Source organism: Herpailurus yagouaroundi, unplaced genomic scaffold (assembly GCF_014898765.1).
Source record: "Herpailurus yagouaroundi ecotype Mexico unplaced genomic scaffold, PumYag 141, whole genome shotgun sequence".
In the NCBI taxonomy this organism is placed as follows: domain Eukaryota; kingdom Metazoa; phylum Chordata; class Mammalia; order Carnivora; family Felidae; genus Herpailurus; species Herpailurus yagouaroundi.
Genome location: NW_024412396.1, coordinates 2,343,920 through 2,359,324, shown reverse-complemented (window position 1 = coordinate 2,359,324; position 15,405 = coordinate 2,343,920). Strand labels below are relative to the sequence as shown.

The following is a 15,405-nucleotide window of genomic DNA, read 5'->3' as shown; positions in this document are numbered from 1 at the left end:
AAGTCAGACGCTTAACCGACTGGGCCACCCAGGCGCCCCTTCAGTTACAATTTCTAACCAAGATCAAAGTAATGAATATGGAGCTTATATTTTTCTGATTTCAAAGTTAGAAATAGTTTAATATTTCACTTTTGAGTATGACCATTAGTTCAGTTTCTTGAATATTTGAAATGCCTTCCTATCCTTAAACATTTCATCTATCCATAGAAGCACAGATGCTTACTAAGAGATTAAAAAATTGAATCGGGGTGGGTTTTTGGTGCTCACTGTACTATTCTTTATGCTTTTCTCTACATTTGAACATTTTCATAAGAAAAAGTTGGAAAAAAATCAGCTCTATTTGCATAATTACAAAAGACATGGCTGTTGGAATTACAAGCAGACAGTCGTTACCTTCTGTTGTTTTTCTTCATGGAGAGCAAAAATGTTCAGGAGTGTGTCGGGAAATATTTAGGTTAGACGCAACAAGGGATGTCCTGTAGGAGACCAAGTAGCTGCTCCGCCTTGATTGTCTTTAAGAGCTCATAGATGCTCTCTGTCTAGCATGGTGGAGGCCGTGTATGGGGGCGAGATAGCTCTTCTTTTGATTGGAGAGAGGAGGCCACAGAATGTTTCCTCAAACAGACCTGGAGGTAGCTGCAACTCATGTGACTGAATGGAGTAAGCAGGATGGTGCCTAGCTGCCCTGAAAAGAGTGGGCAAGCACCAGGCAACGATGCAGATTAGGTTCTGCCTCAGTGGACCTGCCGAGGCCCACAGGTTCCCTCTCTGGATCAGCCTCTGCCTTGCATCTCACCCAGAACAGTTCCAGGAGAATGCTGAGCACGAGGCAGGGAGGCGCCCTGGAGTTGGAGGTATGAAGAGTACATACCAAACGGGCACTCACAGAAGCATGGGACTTTCCAAGGGAAACAATCTGCATGACATTGGTCAGGCAAAGTGCCCTGACAGTAAAAAGTCGTTCATGCAAAACATTAGTTGGTGCCGGCTATATTCAGAGCCATACCGATTACACTCAGGCTACGGAATGGTTTCCAGGGTGCCATGCACAGAACACCCAGGAGTACAGGTTCTGGATTCTGACCTGGATTTAAATCCTGACTCTCCTATAACTTGCTGTGGAACTTTGGAAGCAAGTGCCTTATTAGCCACTATGCCTCAGATCCCTGGGTGGACTAGGTATCCTAATAACAGCACCTACTTCCTAGGATTAGAGAGAACATCTATAAAGTGCTTGGGATGTCACATAGTCAGGGCTCAGTCAGTGTCAACTGTTATTATTCAGCATGGCCGTGTTGGGTCCTCTTTGACAAGCCTGACACTCCTCATTTCCCAACAACTCGGCTACCTTAAACAGACCCCAAGTTCCCGCAGGGCTGAGAAGCAGCTACTCTTAGATTTTCCTGGTCACCCAACTGGAGAGGTTTCCAGACTCTCAGGAGCTTCTTGCCTCTCTAGCCTCATCAGAACACCAAATTCTCAGGTGAGAGGACTCTGACCCTTGCTGTTGGGTTCAGCGGGTGATGGGGCAAGGGAATCATTCTATGGAAATGAACTTAGAGTCTCTCCTCCTGTTCTTTTCCTCTTGAGCTAAAGGTGTAACTGTGGCTGATAAGATTAATTTAGCTCAAGCACAGTCTGGGGGGTCTGTTGGATTAACTTTCATCTATATTCCAGAGTAACATCCCTAGGTGTCCCAAGGTCTTGGTATGAGCCTTTCTGGGGAGACTTGGTGACTCAGTGCGCATCTAGTACAGGCCTGGTGTATTTGGATTGTTTCCTGGTTTCTATGGAATTTTGAAACTTGGAATCCCAAGTACTGATCCACCGAGGGAAGTTTTCCCCCTCTCTGGAGAGAGGTTGTGGGGCTTCTCCAGAGACTCATTACAACACTGTGGTAACAAGGCCCCAGCCACTTCAAGTCCCTCTGCTGTTGATTGCTCTAATTTTAAACTGGGAAGTGTAACAAGTAAGTAAGTAAGTAAATAAATAAATAAATAAATAAATAAATAAACAAATAAGTAAAATTGGAAGTGTAGGGGCACCTGGCTGGCTCAGTTGGTGGAGCACGTGACTCTTGATCTCAGGGTCGTGAGTTAAAGCCCCACACTGAGCGCAGAAACCACTTTTAAAAACTTGGGGTAAAATAAGTCAGTCAGAAAAGACAAACACCATATGGCTTCACTCATATGGGGAATTTAAGAAAAAAACCAAATGAACAAAGGAGAGGAAAAAAAGAGAGGCAAACCAAGAAACAGACTCTTAACTGTAGAGAACAAACTGATAGTTACCAGAGGGGAGGTGGGCAGGGGGATGGGTTAAGTGGGGGATGGGCATTAGGGAGGGCACTTGTGATGAGCACTGGATGTTGTACGTAAGTGATGGATCTCTGAATGCTACTCCTGAAAGCAATAATGCACTGTATGTTAACTAGCTGGAATTTAAATTAAAACTTGGGGAAAAAAACAAACCCTGGAGGTTTGCCCTTTTCTCTTCCAATTGCAAAGCATAGTAGCTTTGGAAAAGTTTAATGAGTCTTGTTGAGGGAGTGAGGGGAAAATGGCAGGCAAGCTCTTTCCAAGGGCGGGATGGGTGGGTTATGACCATGGGCATTGTGTGGCTATGCTGCGTGGGTGTGGACCATGCTCTGGGAGCTGCAGAATAATTCCTCCTCTGTCCCTTCCTTAGAAGTCTCTGTCTGCCCCTTGGTCACTTCATTCCCCAGGCCCATTGAGCTTGCTCTAGTCGTGGTGGCCTTCTTGTTCTTCAGCCACACCCACTCATATCCACCTCAGGGCCTGGGCCCCACCCCTTGTGGCATCTGCTCACTGTCACCTCTTTAGATGGTCAGCCCTTTAGACAGGGCTTTCCCTGTCTATCTTATGTATAGTAGATCCCTCCTTGTCATTCTCTGCCCCCTTCCGCTGCTTATTTACTTTTTATTCATGGCACTACCTGATATTTTATTTACATATTTATTTTTGTCTGTCTTTCTACTGGATGGAAAACTATGACGACAGGGACTGACCTATTTGCTGCTATATCCCCTAGGCTTAGAACAGTTGCTTGACATAGAGTAGGTGATGAATACATATCTATTTTCTTATAAAAGTGAGAAAACAACATACCTCTTGCCCAGAGGAGTCTTTGCATGGAGCAGAATAGTTGTGGGGTATGGCCAGAAGGGGAGACATGAGCACGATCTGCAGCATTTTGCAGGGTTTTGGGCATAAGATATAGGGGTGCCTTTTGAGAAGGCGACGTGAGGCATGAGAAAACCAAAGGTAAATCACTCAGGCTAATTCGTGTCCTAAGGGATGATTGGTCTCTCTCTTAGAACTAGCACCAGTTAACTCAAGATGTCCTCAGCACCTCTGGTTGCTCCACTGAGACCAGTTTAATATGTTCTCATCCCTGGGCCTCAAGAATGGGACCTAAAGTGATAAGAAATGTGGAGGATGGATACTCGAGAATATAGACCTGTTTCCAGCCAGACAGGGCCATTCCTTGTTCAATTTTTTTTTTAACGTTTATTCATTTTTGAGAGATCATGAGTGGGGAAGGGGCGGAGACAGGGAGACACAGAATCTGAAGCAGGCTCCAGGCTCCATGCTGTCAGCACAGAGCCTGACACGGGGCTTGAACTCATGAACTACGAGATCATGACCTGAGCCAAAGTCAAATGCCCAACCAACTGAGCCTCCCAGGCACCCCTGGGCCATTCCTTGTTCAAAGCATACCTAACAGAAGTTCTCTCCCCACTCCTCCCACTTTCCAATTACTACTTTCTCTTCAAGACCTAGTTTAAATTCACTTGTGCAACCTTCCCAGCCATGGGGAAGAAGAACTTTCCCTTCCTCTGAACTCCTTTAAGTCTTACTGCTCATACATTCATGATGTTTTTAGCTATGAACAAATGGGGCAGCTCAAGTCATTAACTCTGAAGTCTTTTTCTTTGGCTTCTCAGATCTTTAAATGCCACCCTTCTCTTGGGTGCTTAAAATCACAAGCCTGGATCCTGATGAGCAACCTGAAAATTCAGTAGCTTACTGGATCCCCTCCCACATGATTCCCAGAGGATGCTCCCATTTTCTGCCAATCCCTGCTGGTTCTGCAGTTGGCCGGTCTTCCGGCCATCCTGTGACCACCTCCTCCAACTGCTACTCTTTTTCCAGGCCTCCAAACCCACGTGCAAACAAAGGCCCCTCTGTTATCTGTCCAAGTACATCAGAGACAAGCTGTAGCACCTACCAAAACTTCATGGAAAGCTTTGGGATAATAGGAGGAAATTCTAGTGTAGAAAAGGGGTGTGTGTGTGGGGGGGGGAGGATGGATTCAATAGAGCAAGATACAAACAACAAGAGGAGATTATTATTCTTGGAGTCCACCGGCCACAAATCTACACAGGTGTTTTTTATTATGTTTCTTTTACACTATCCTCATCCCTCATTCTGGTGCCATGTTGCTACAGAATCTACTTTCAGCCACGTAATGCCCTCCCCATACCTCTTTCTGCTCCATTCATTCCTGGGTGCAGGATCCTGCTCCCTGAGGCCCAGGGAGAAGTGAAAACCCCATCTGGGCCCAAGGACACCTTCTGTTCTGTAGACATGGATTTCTTTCTCCAGTGTAAGCCATCTTAATGTCATGAGGAACAGTGTAGCTCAGCATGGTTTTAAACCATTGAGGACATTATTTAAGCTTTACTGCCATAAAGCCATTGAAGTGTTTTCCCCAAACAAGCTAACAAACACAGTCTAGTCCACAGCTGAATTAGAAAATTACTGGTAATTTAAAAATAACTTGCCCTAGTTTCTGGTCATTAGATTTAAAAAAAAAAAATATTGTGGATCAAGCTCATTAGAACACTCTGATACGTTTTTCCCCCTTTATTTTTTTTTTTTTAACATTTATTTATTTTTGGACAGAGAGAGACAGAGCATGAATGGGGGAGGGGCAGAGAGAGAGGGAGACACAGAATCCGAAACAGGCTCCAGGCTCTGAGCCATCAGCCCAGAGCCTGACGCGGGGCTCAAACTCCCGGACCGCGAGATCGTGACCTGGCTGAAGTCGGACGCTTAACCGACTGCGCCACCCAGGCGCCCCCGTTTTTCCCCCTTTAAATGTGTTTCATATCTTGTAGAAATAAGCAGAATAGTATAGCATCTAGGAAGAGAGTGGTGTTATCACCCAAGAGACGGCCCAAGGAGATCTGTCCTTCCCCCTTTTTAGAACATTTTTTTAATGTTCATTCATTTTTGAAAGAAAGAGAGAGAGAGAGAGAGAGAGAGACAGCATGAGCAGGAGAGGGGCAGAGAGAGGGAGACACAGAATCTGAAGCAGACTCCAGGCTCTGAGCTGGCAGCACAGAACCCGACTCAGAGCTGGAGCTCATGAACTGTGAGATCATGACCTGAGCCGAGGTCGGATGCCCAACCGCCTGAGCCATCCAGGTGCCCCTGTCCTTCCTTTTTGAAGCCCTAAAGTGTTTCTGGGGGTGGGTGGTTCATGTTTGAGAGGGAGTCACACTAACAAAAATATACTTAAATAACGACATTTCAGAATGATATTTTATTAATCTCTGTAAGAAATAGGACTAGGAGGCCAGAAATGCTCTGTCCAGTGCATTCACTCCCCCTGCCCTCTTCCTTGTCTAAACCACTCGCTGAGATCTCTTTCACTCCTCATAACAGAGAAGAGTGTTCTTCCATCCCCAGTCTGTGTGCGTTTAGTCTGGAAAAGTCTCAGGAAACAGCCAGTACCTTAGAAAGAGATCAAAATATGCCGCCCATCAGGGAGTAGACAGTGGTCTGCCTACCAGATGAGCCCAAAGTCATCCAAAATTTCAGGAGCAGTCACCTCCTGGATAAAACTATCCTTCCTGGGGCTGAGCCCCTGGGAACCACGAGTGGACGGCCATGATGAGATGATGAGATGTACTTCCCTCCTCTACCGCCAGGGGTCTGCCATGAGCTAGTGAGGAAGGGAGTCAGGAGCACAGCAAAAGGTTAGAGACACTCAAGAGGTGCTGTTAAGTACTTGGGTACTTGCCAAGAGCTCAGAAATGAAGGAAATGGATGGTCCCAAATCACTGGTTTTTAACCGTTTTGAGTCACAAATCCATTTGAGAATTTCCTTTTCCCCTTTTTCCCATTTCCCCTTGCAATCTATATAGATGCACTAGTTTGCATGTAATTTAAGGGATTTCCCAGAACACCCTGAAGTTCATCTATGAACCTTCTGCTCTAGACTATTAACTCTTGGAGGGCAAGGACTGGGCTTGTTCTCAGATGTGTGTTCAGTGCCTGCTAAAAGTGCCTGACATATAGGCGGTGTCAATAAATGTTTGTTGAGTGGTAAAGAATGGAAGCAAACCTGCACTTGCCCGTCAAAGGCCAGTCTGGGCTGTGCAAATGCCAGTGGCATCAGCACCTCAAGAGGCTTTTGTAGTGACTCCCTGTCCCTATTCTTGCTATGAAAGCCGGGGCTGATGGAGTGTGAGCCTTTTGCTTCTCTACCCTCTGATCCTGACCTAGTCTGGTGATCTGAGACATGTAGAGTCAATGGTGGTTGCAGGAAAGAGGTGAGAAGTGAGACTTTCGAGTGTTCTCAAGTGCTACCCAGTTTTTACCATTTATTCTAAATACTTCTCTGAAGCCAATCTGAAGTTATTTATGCTTGCTGCATTTACTGAACACCTTAGGGTCTATTGTGTTGGAGGAGGGTGCTTGATAGATGTTGAAGTCTTTGAAGCTAAATGAGCATCTGGGACCCCTGGGTGGCTCAGTCGGTTAAGCATCTGACTCGATTTTGGCTCAGGTCATGATCTTACAATTTGTGAGATCGAGCCCCGTGTGGGATTCTGTGCTGACAGTGAAGAACCTGCTTGGGATTTTCTCTCTGCCCACCCCCTCAAAAATAACCATTAAAAAAAATTAGCATCAGAGTTCCAGTCCCTTTTCGCTCCTAGGAGAGTTCTCAAATTTATATACACACTGATCTATGTAAACAGATATGAGGGGGCACTTTTTGCCTCTATCTGTTGCAGAACTCAAGGCACTAGTGTAAGTGGGTGCTCTGAGAAATGGGTTCAGGGGGCATGCCAATGGTGCCAGGCTGGTGATGGATGCTCTCTGCTCTTCCCAGCTGCACTGGAACCCCAACTCCTACCTGGCCAAAATATGTGGCTAGTCCAGCTTAGTGGTAGACATTTTGCTGTGGTTATTTTTTTTATAATTGCTCAATGACTTTTTCTCTGGTTCTCGTTCTTCATAGCCTTTTCATATATTGGAACTACTGACACTCCTACCATCTTGGACTTTTCCTCCCCTGCTTCCTAACCCTGCATAATTCTGTTTCTGCTGCTTTGCTTTCTGACTACTCTTCTTGTTCCCTGTGGCGACACCTTCTTCTGCCTTTTAACTGAAGGCCCTCACTGAGGTTCCATTTTTTTTTTTTCCTTCTCTACATAAGCTTCCCCAGAGTATATGGTTTCAGATTCACTTGCTTGCTCCCTTACTCCTACTCACTCACTATGGAGTCCTTCATGTCTCTGATATATTACCAGGCTTAGGGAATACCAACGTTAATAAAATCTGCCTTCAGGGAGTCATATAACTGAGATCCTGGCTCTTTCTGCACGCATCCCAATGCTCATTGCTTTCTAGCAAAAGACTCTAAGTTATTTAAGCATGCTCAATTTAAATCTCATATCTTCCATGAATCCTTTGCCTGCACCTCCCAACTTTTACTGGTTTTCTTTCTATAAACTCATCAGGAGAGTTGGCTTTTATTCCTTCAATACTTTGTTACCTTAGGTGACTCTTGACTTGTGTTGGGCTTGTGTGTAGAATGAGGGAGCTTGTAACACTAGGACCCTTCCATCTCCAAACTTCTATGGTTTGATGATCACATACAATTGGAGGGAGGTGGTGGCTAATATAAAACAGCAATTATATAGTGAAGCTAATGCGTTAAAAAAACAAACAAACATAAGTAGCATCCTCCTGCTAGTGCATCATAGAATTGTTTCTTTGGTCTGGAAAATATTTGCCTTTGTCACTTATTATAGTTAGCTTAGTTGTCAGAACCATTAACATGCTCAAGTATAGGAAAAGCAGGCATGCGAGTGGCTGGAGTTTAAGCAGGATAAAGTGGCAGCCTGAAACTTTCTGGAAGGATTATTATCCTCATATAGATAATGTTGTAAAACCATTGACTTAACAATAATTTGTGCCTTACTCTATAAATTTATGAATGTAATTCATGTTAAATAAATTTCTGTAGAGTAAGAATTCTGCTTTGGATTTAAAAAAATCACATTTGGCTGAAAAAGTGATATTGTTTCCTCAGTCATCATACTTTGAATTTAAAAAACAGAGGCCCACTTAAGCTAGATGACTAAGGGCGTGCATGTGTGTGTGTGTGTGTGTGTGTGTGTGTGTGTGCAGGTGTGTGTGTATGGCAATGAAGATAAGTCACAAATAGCATGGTTGATTTTCTCAAATATAAGGTTGAGCAAAGATGTCCAACACAAAATAATACATGCTTTATTATTCAATTTATATGAATTTCAAAGAGAAGCAAAACTAACCCATGGTGTTAGAAATCAGGAGGAGGGTTACCTTTGGGATGGGGGAGGCAGCTTGAAAGGGACATCTGGGGTGCTAGTCCCATTCTATCTCTTGATCTGGGTGGTGATTACATGAGAGTACTCACCTTATGGTACTTCATTGAGCCTATGCTGTATATGTGTTACATTTAAATAAAAAATAAAGCGCTCAAGTTTTACATTGTGGATTCCTGATTCCAAGTGCAAGAAAAGTATGTCTAAAGAGGGACAACCCAATTTAGGCTTCAGCAAGAGGGACAAGACCTGGGCTCTGGAAATGAGGTGCATGAACACTTTCCCAATGGTAAGACACATGGGGGCACAGGACCAGTTTGGGGCAGAGTGAAGATAATGGCTAGATTGAAGTAAATGATGTGTATGGAGTGTATAAGGTGGGAGCTAAGGTTGGGGGGTAAGTTTTGGAGAGACTAGGCATGGGGTTCTTGAGTGACAGGCTCAGCAGCTTGGATTTTTTTCTTTTGGAGAGTGGAAAATCACTGAAGATTTGGCATTTTGATAGCAATACTTCAGGATGTTAGAGAGGAGGGTAATGGGTAACATGGAGTGGTAGTTGGACTCAACTGTTATAATGGGGCTGGAGAGGGGGCAGATGGAGGACAGTGCACTGGAAGATTCTCTGAGATATGTCCGGTGGTATTAATCTTGTGCCTACTCTAGTTCTTGCTAGTGTAGACATGTTTGGGTTTGCTTTCTTTCCTAAGTGGGCTTCAGGGGCATTAGGTTCAGGTAATGGCAGTTCAGAAACAGCTTTGTAAATTGTGCCCCCAAGGACCCCCCACAATTGGATCCTTCTCAGAAAGTGCATGCTCTTACCTGAACCAAACTTGCCCCACTTTCTCCCAGTGGGGTCTAAGCACGGGACCCAAATATGAGACTTTTCCATAGGATGGCCTCTTGTGGTCCTGAGAGTGCAGAGCCTGTTTGTGGGAGTAGAAACCTCAGCATGACAGTGCCCAAGCCTGGGCTGCCCTGTGCACGGGACATGCTGAGGGCTGGCCAGTCTGCCTCATTTAGGCTAATGTGAGTATTGCCGAGTCCCCTCTGTGAGAGTTGTTCTGAGCAATACTCTGACCCCTCTGTAGAATGCAGATGGTGGAAGACAGGGTCGATTCCTTGACCCAGGAATCCTAGGCAAGCAAGGTTGAGCAAAATTCCCATGTAGAGAGGTAGCTTCTCTTTGTCTTTATTTGCAGTAACTGACTAAGCCACCCAGGTGCCCTTATCTTTTTAAATATAAATTTTGACATGTGCCAAAGAATAAATTTAACACGTTAAACACGTGGGCCTAAAATGGTGTGTCATTTAGATCCAGTCCCCAAACCAGGGCTTGATACCTAATCTAATTGCAATTTCAACCTCCCCCAGAAACATAGTCTTAACCTATCATTCAGGAATTTTTCCATCAGCGCCAATGAGTCTGCCCTGTGAGTCTTCTCCATGGCTCTAAGGAAGACGAGGTAATCTGTATTGATAAGACCCCTTGCTTTTCCCCCATCAGGAAAAGTTGCCTTGCCTGGAACAATCCTTTTAGTTTGCTAATAACTTTCCTTCCCTACCTTTCTTCTACAAAAACCTTCCATTTTGTGCATCTCCTCAGACCCCTTCTTGTTGCCAAATTCATGAATTGTGTATTAAAGACAATCATATCTTTAAAATTTACTCAGTTGTGGGGCACCTGGGTGGCTCAGTCACTTAAGCAGCTGACTTTGGCTCAGGTCATGATCTCACGGCTTATGGGTTTGGGTCTCCCGTTGGGCTCTGTGCTGACAGCTCAGAGCCTGGAATCTGCTTCAGATTCCATGTCTCCCTCTCTCTCTCTGCCCCTCCCCTGCTCATGCTGTGTCTCACTTTCTCAAAAATAAATAAACATTAAAAATTTTTTTAAAAAAATAGCAAGTAGATTGGAGGAATAAAATGGAGGATCCAAAATAGATCCCATTATGTGTGAAAGTTTCTCAAAAATAAATAAAAAATAGTTTTAAAAAATTTTACTCGGTTGATAAAAAAGTAAATAAATAAAAATAAAATTTACTCAGTTGAATATTTGTTATTTAACAAAATACATACTGGAGTCTAAATTATAAAGTTTTCTAATATACTGACTCCCAATGAACCCACTACCTGAATCCCAAACTGAGAATTACTCATGTGGGTTCCTCCCCTAGTTCCTTCCCACCCCGGAGATAACCACTGTTCAGAATTTTGTGTTTATTATTCCCTTCCTGACCATTCTGGGCTGACTGCTGCAGGGGTTGTAGCTTGGTTTCCTTGCCTGGTTGCTTCAGAGTTTGTGGGCCAGGTTCTACCGTCGTATATGGTCTGGCTATTGGCCATTTCTATGTTCAGTGTCTCTGTTCTTACAGCATTGCAAGGTCCTGTAACATTTTACACTTAAGTTGATGGGCAATCCTCCCAAAGCTGACACCCATATCCTGTGGGTAACAGATGATGAAAGGTGAGCTCAGGTAAGTGGAATGTAGTTGGGGTTAGCAGGCCAGGAGTGGGAACTGTAGAAATTGAGGCGGCCTTGCATGTACCGAAGAGCCTGCTCCTTCTGAGTGGACTCAAGCTCCAAGATTTAGACCCTTTGGCTGGGAAGGCCTGCCCAGGGCACCCCTGGCACTAGAGGCAGCTTACTGTTGCAATGCATCTCAGAGCAGTTAAGGCTCTGAGGCCCACGAGATTAGAGACAGAACAGGTGTCTGGGGTCAGATTAGTGGAGAGAAGGAAGGTAGGGCCCTCTGCTTCCCTGTAGGGCACGCACAGAGAGGGCCTCAGAATCACGTCCCCTCTGTGGAAAGTTTCACCTAAAACATCTGGATGTTCATGAGCTGTCAGTTGTCTTTCTTTCCTAGCTCCAGAAACTCTTTAAAACACTGACCAAAAGTTTCTGGGTTTGGATTTAAAAATAGCAACACATTTCTAAGTCCTCACTGGGAGCTTTTAGCCAAGCACTTAATTCTCAGCTCACTGAAAAACCTTCTTTATTTTAGGCCTGTTCATTCTTCATGGGTTTGGTGTGCTAGTCTGTCTTCCCCAAGAAGAAGTGCCACTGAGGGCAGAAAACATGGTGTTACAGGTTTCTGGGTCCCTGGCCCTTTTTCTCCAGGAACCTACATTAGGGTTTCTCACCCTAGATATATCCAGTAGATGTTTATCTACTATTATTATTTTTTAACATTTATTTATTTATTTTGAGAAAGAGAGAGAGAGAGAGACAGCATGAGCACACAAGCAGGGAAGGGGCAGAGAGAGAGGGAGAGAGAATCTCAAGCAGGCTCCATGTTGTCAGCACAGAGTCCGATGCCGGGCTTGATCCCTCAGACGGTGAGATCATGATGGGAGCCAAGATCAAGAGTTGGGTGCTTAACTGACTGAGCCACCCAGGCAACCCAAGAGACGGCTTTTCTGCGTGAAAACTTTGCTGCAGTCAGTCTATATTTACTTTCACTTTTGCACTCATTCCATTTCTTTCTTTTCTTTTCTTTTTTTTTAAGTAAGCTCTAGGCCCAACATGGGGCTTGAACTCATTACCTTGAGATCAAGAGTCTCCTGCTCTACCAACTGAGCCAGTCTGGTACTCTATATACTCATTCCACTTCTAAGACCCAATGGGAAGTAGGTTTTCCCCTTCCTCAAATGACAGAACCTTAAAAATGGCCTGCCATCTGGTCCCAGAAAGCCTGGGGATTGGAGAAGTGTGTCCAAGTGGGCCCCAGCAGTGCTCTCCATTCATTGATGTGACTTTCTTTTCCTAAGGTATTCCCACTGCCCTCATTTGCCTTGGGCCTCCATGAATCCTCCCCCCAGCCCCAGAGGGCTGCTCCAGGCTGCAGCAGACAGAGCCTGGGGAGCTCCCAGGCCTCCAAAGATGTACGAGCCCATCTGATCACTTGGCAGCTGTTGGGGAAATATAATTAAAAACCAAGTCTCCTGCCAACCCAAACAGCCTATCCACAAAGGTAGAAGAGAAAGAAAACGACTTGACTATTAAGTAAGGATGAAACCAGAATGTGATTTTTTTTTTAAGTTCACTTATTTATTTTTGAGACAGAGAGAGAGAGAGAGGCAGAGAGAGAGAGGGAGAGAGAGAGAATCCCAAGCAGGCTCCACACTGTCAGAGCAGAGCCTGACTTCAGGAACCACCGCAAGATCATGACCTGAGCCAGAATCAAGAGTTGGACACTTAACTTACCGAGCTACCCAGGCATCCCGAAACCTTAATGTGATTGAAGGAGGACCTCTGCTGCCTCCATTTTGACCTCAAATTTCTAGTTGGGTTTGTCTTTTCAGCCTGTCTCTTGGCTCAAGTGGAAGACCCTGAGGGCAAAGCAACCCCTGATGGGAACAGAAACCACCCTCTCAAGTAACTAGACTGCCCTGAGCCACAAGTCACAGCCAGTGATTGACTCTGAGACAATGATTGATTTGACCTTCACTGCCCACCTGCAAGTATCCACCCACCTTTGCCTCAGGTTTTCCTTATATAAACCTGGAATTATTTTTGGCACTTTGGAGATAGTCTTTGAAACTCTAATCCACTGTCTTCCCGGTGTTGGCCAGATGGTAATAAATCCTTGTTTTACCTTCACTGGTCTCTCTGCCTTTGGATTTTTTCAGCAGCAAGTGGCTGAACCTAGTCTGTTTGGGATCCCCTGAGTCAGGGGCTCTCACACCCTTGAGCCCTGGCTACTTGATGAATATCCCAGGCAATCCTCTAAAGAGACTGTGAAGAGAGAAATAAATCCCACCCTTTTATATAGCCCAGTAGGTTCAACGAATTGCACATTTTGTCAAGATAAAGAATGAGTGGGGAGCCTGGGTGGCTCAGTTGGTTAAGCTTCTAGCTTCGGTTCAGGTCATGATCTCACGGTTCATGGGTTCGAGCCCTGCATCAGGCTCTGTGCTGACAGCTCCGAGCCTGGAGCCTCCTTCGGATTCTGTGTCTCCTTCTCTCTTTGCCCCTCCCCCACTCACGCTCTGTCTCTGTCTGTCTCAAAAATAAATAAACATTAAAAAAAAAAAAGATAGGGGCCCCTGGGTGGCTCAGTCGGTTGAGCGGCCAACTTCGGCTCAGGTCATGATCTAACGGTCAGTGAGTTCAAGCCCCGCATCGGGCTCTGTGCTGACAGCTCGGAGCCTGGAGCCTGTTTCGGATTCTGTGTCTCCCTCTCTCTGACCCTCCCCCCGTTCATGCTCTGTCTCTCTCTGTCTCAAAAATAAATAAACGTTAAAAAAAAAAATTAAAAAAAAAAAAGATAAAGAATGAGTCCTCAAGAGAACTTGACAGCTCCATTTGTCACGCATAGTTCATCCTAAATTCACTTGGTAATTGGGGTGACCATCTGTTAGCTAACTGGCTTTAATAACAGGAGGTAGTTTGGGAGTGAAGGAGATGGGGTGCTGACTTTCTTGAAGATTACACTTCAAGGAGACGGTTTCCAGGTCATTAAGAAAGACATTATGGGTGTGGTGCCTTGGTGGCTCAGTTGGTTGGATCGCTGACTCTTTATTTCAGCTCAGGGCACGGTCTCATGGTTTGTGGGTTCCAGCCCCACAGGGGCTCTGTGCTCACTGCACGGAGCATGCTTCGGATCCGTCTCCCTCTCTCTGGCCCTCTCCTGCTCGTGCTCTCTCTCTCTCTCAAAAATAAATAAATGGCAAAAATAAAAAAAGGCATCATGGTTTACAAAACTGGCCAGAGGCTCATTTAGATTTTTAAAAGATTTGTATTATATATTTCAAAGAGACAGAGAAAGAACTTACACGTCTTTTTAAAGTAAATGTCTAAGAAAAGGGAGAAGGGAGAAGTCTCTTGGTTGATTTTCAGCAGGGAAAATTAAGCCTCTTCCTTTTTTTTTTTTTTTTTTTTTTGCTTTTGTCTTTACATGCAAGGGAGCCCAGTCCACAGTGCTCTCTGCTTCCATCTGCTCTGTCAACCCTAGGTATGTATGTGTGCTAGACCTTGTGTAAAAAAAGGCAAGCAGACCTGCTTCCAGCCTCAGGGAGCTCACCCCTGAAACCAACAACACGAATGTAAGTCAAAATTAGGATCACCTTTGACTGGAGAGCTTTTTTGTCTTTAATCATAAAAGTACACACTCGTTGCCAAATTTCAGCCAGTAGAAAAGTGTATAAAGGGAAACATGAGAGTCTCACCAGCCAATTCCACTCTGTAGCAGCAAAAATTGTTAAACGTATTTTGTTTATGGGACATACCCATAGTTATTCACACACAAGTAGCTTTTATTTTACAAAAATGGAATGCTGTTACATGAACTGTCCACAACTTGATATTTTCAAATATCTTTGCATGTCAGTACCTATAAAACTACACGATATATTTTTATTTTTTTCCATAATATAATTTTAGATGTCACTTTTATAGCCAATGGACACTGAGATTCATAAATGGTTCTAACATTTATTGGCATAAATTTTGACTATTAGGATTCATGGCTCCTAGTATATGCCCATTTTATTTATTTTATTTTATTAAAATTTTTGGTTAATGTTTATTATTTTTGAGGGAGGGAGACAGAATGTGAGCAGGGGAGGAGCAGAGAGAGAGGGAAACAGAATCAGAGGCAGGCTCCAGGCTCTGAGCTGTCAGCACAGAGTCTGACACAGGGCTCGAACTCACAGACCATGAGATCATGACCTGAGCTGAAGTCGGACGTTTAACTGACTCAGCCACCCAGGAGTCCCAATTTTATTTTGTTTTTTAGAGATTTTATTTTTTAAGTAATCTCTATACCCAACATGGGACTCGT

At 44.5% G+C, this 15,405-nt stretch overlaps 1 long non-coding RNA gene across 1 annotated transcript; it reads left to right on the top strand.

Annotated features, from left to right (window-relative positions):
• The first annotated feature begins 1,128 nt into the window (after positions 1–1,128).
• LOC121031251 (uncharacterized) lies at positions 1,129–13,223 on the top strand. The gene is made up of 3 exons (XR_005790626.1): positions 1,129–1,483; positions 10,996–11,097; positions 12,926–13,223. It is a non-coding gene; the product is annotated as an uncharacterized LOC121031251 (long non-coding RNA).
• Positions 13,224–15,405: the final 2,182 nt, after the last annotated feature.